The sequence below is a fragment of the Suncus etruscus genome, chromosome 13, assembly GCF_024139225.1.
Source record: "Suncus etruscus isolate mSunEtr1 chromosome 13, mSunEtr1.pri.cur, whole genome shotgun sequence".
NCBI classification, from domain to species: Eukaryota; Metazoa; Chordata; class Mammalia; order Eulipotyphla; family Soricidae; genus Suncus; species Suncus etruscus.
Window position 1 is genome coordinate 20,585,783 of NC_064860.1, and position 3,303 is coordinate 20,589,085.

Consider the following 3,303-nt stretch of genomic DNA (forward strand, 5'->3'; position numbering starts at 1 on the left):
AATAAGTGGTCCCCTCTGTGCCTAGCTAACTACTTAGGGGTCCTACACCTGTTTGGTCTTGGTACCTCCCTTATTTCCCGCTCTAGTTGGGAGGCGGGACTAGATAGTTCAAGTTATGTGGTTTTGTTTGAAGAAGAGAAAAGTAATAAACTGGGGAAAAAAATCAAATATTCCAAAAATGGGCAGAGTCCTTCTGGAAGCTCTCATCCTAGGTTTTTTTTTTTTTTTTTTTTTTTTTTTTTTTATCTTTTTCTCTTTAGTAGATGTTAGTGTTTAGATTTTAGAACAAAGAATTCATTGGAAGTTTCAGACAGTGATATTCTTTTTTTTTTTTTAAATTTAGATTTTTAAGCCACAGGTGGTGTAGTGGTGCTCATGGGTTGCTCAAGATTATGCTTAGAAATTATTCCTGTGCTCCTTCAGCAGCACATATACTAAAATTGGAATGATACAGAGAATATTAGCATGGACCCTGCATAAGGATGACATGCAAATTCGTGAAATGTTCCATATTTTTAGTCATGCACTGAATGGGAGAATCTATTCACTCAATACCCATCAGATAAGGGGCTAATATACAAGACACTGACAGAACTTTACAAAAAAAACCCAATCTAATTCCAATCAAAAAATGGGGAGAAGAAATGGACAATTTGACAAAGAAGAAATACAAATGGCCAAAAGGCACTTTTGAAAAATGCTCCCCATCACTAATCATTAGGGAGATGCAAATCAAAACAACTATGAGGTACCACCTCAAGCCACAGAGATTGCACACATCACAAAGAATGAGAACAAGCTGCTGGTGGGGATGTAGAGAGAAAGGAACTCTAATTCACTGCTGATGGGAATGCTGTCTTTATGGCAAGCGATATGGAGATTCCTTCAAAACCTGGAAATCGAGCTCCCATACGATCCAGCTATATCACTCCAGGGGATATACCCTAGGAACACAAAAATACAATACAAAAATCCCAAAAATTCTCAAACCTATATTTATTGCCGTGCTATTTACAATAGCCAGACTCTGGAAACAACCAAGATGCCCTTCAATGAATGGGTAAATGATGAATGGCTAAAGAAACTGTGGTACATATACACAATGGAATATTATGCACCCGTCAGGAGAGATGAAGTTATGAAATTTTCCTATACATGGATGTACATGGAATCTATTATGCTGAGTGAAATAAGTCAGAGGGAGAGATATAGATGCAGAATAGTCTCCCTCATCTATGGATTTTAAGAAAAATAAAAGACATTTTTGCAATAATACTCTGAGTCAAAGAGAGGAGGGCTGGAAGGTCCAGCTCATGACATGAAGCTCACCACAAAGAGTGGTGAGTGTCGTTAGAGAAATAACTACACTGAGAACTATCATATAATGCGAATGAATTACAGAAGTGAAAAAGCCTGTCTCGAGTACAGGTGGGAGTGGCGTGGAGGGGAGGAAGATTTGGGACATTAGTGGTGGGAATGTTGTACCGGTGAAGGGGGGTGTTTTTTACATGACTGAAACCCAACTACAATTATATTTTTAATCAAGGTGCTTAAATAAAGATATTAATTAAAAATAGAAATTATTCCTGACAGATTCAGGCGACCATATGGGATACTGGGGATTGAACCCAGGCTGCCCCTGGGCAAAGCAAATGCCTACATGTTGTGAGATTACTTTGGTATGGGTGAGATTATGACTTTAGTATAAAGGTGATATTCCTATTTTATCATTTCTTTTTCAAATATCAAATGTTTATTTCTTACATGTTCACCTAGTATAACTGGACATAAAAGAAAGTCATGCCAGAAAAGTCAAGAAAATAGAGCAAGTCTTTTTAGTTAATGATTTTCAAGTTAATATGTTCTCAAATAAATACCAAAATGGCACCAGTAACATGCGTTAGTGAGTATTTCATTAGAACGGATCACTTGAGATAAACAGTTATCAAAAAATTAAAAGAATAAGATGATAATTAAGATATTATTGTGTAGTTAATGCTTTTATTGAATTCAGGAAAAATAATTATGAATTGATAAATTCCAAAATGAACTTTGAGGTTGAACACTACTAGAATATTTTTCCTTTGAAAAAAGGCATTTTTTTCAACATTTGCATTTCAACATACTTCAATTAAGGAGTTAATACTGTTATAGTATCATGATTTTACTATGAAATTCTCCCAGAATATTAAAATGACACAGTATCTCTTTTCTAAAGAAAATCCCAGTAGTTTTATTTTAAAAGGAATTACTAGTAAATAATAAATGGATGAATTATAAAAGGAATTTTTAAACATCACTTCAGAATTTGGTGAAGGATTTTTAGATAGTTAAAATAAAATAAAAAATACCCTGAAATTGAAATATATGCCAAGAACTGCTTTGTAGTGAGTAAAAAATTGTCACAGATGCATAAAAATGCAATGTACATGATGGCTAATTAGTAGAAATCTGAAAAGACATTTCTTTTATAATTTTTAGGTTTTGTGAAAAATCTTTATCTATACTCCATATATATGTGTATATGGATATATATATATATATATATATATATATATATATATATATATATATATATGAGATGAATTGGGGGTTGACACTGGATGAGATCTCAGCACTTAGTGAATAGAACTTTTCATTTTTCAGTTGAGAAAATTGAAGTCAAAAAAGAGAAGGGTACATCTTAAGTCACTCAGGTATATAAAAGCATGCTCAGCTACCAGAATATATCTCTTTATATTAGTACTATTTTCCAGCACCCACATTAATTTTATAGTTATTTCTCTAGAAATAAATGGGGACAGCCTATGGAGGAGGCAGACAAAGTCCATCCAGATAGAAATGAAGCTAAAGGAGCTCAAAAGACATTCAAAGATTCAAACAATTAAAGCATTCTAGCATCCAACTAAAATATTCCTATGGACTAGCTAATGATTGTTTTCCTGATACTATAAAGTTGTATGTTTAGCTGCTTAGTTATATTTAGAATATAAAATTCATGCATATAGATAATTAATAGAAATATTATTTTATAAAACAGTCATTTATTGCCTATGGATAAATTGTAAAGGTTATTTTGTTTTTACAGAACAGAGTGTTTTACAGTGACTATTCATCTTTGATATAATTTATTATTATTATTGCTATATAAAATATAACATTAAAGACATTTTGTAAAGTGTTTAACCCAGTAACTCAATCAGCAGTTTATCACTTTGCTGCAAGGTCATGTTGCACCTGACCAATCCATAAAGTCATAAAGCTTCATTTATTATTTTTTTTGCCAAAACTGGTAATGCTTAA

The 3,303-nt window shown here is 32.7% G+C and overlaps 1 non-coding gene across 1 annotated transcript; it reads left to right on the forward strand.

The window, feature by feature from the left end:
* Positions 1 to 411: 411 nt before the first annotated feature.
* On the forward strand, positions 412 to 517 carry LOC126026668 (U6 spliceosomal RNA). The gene has a single exon (XR_007501891.1). It is a non-coding gene; the product is annotated as a U6 spliceosomal RNA (small nuclear RNA).
* Positions 518 to 3,303: the final 2,786 nt, after the last annotated feature.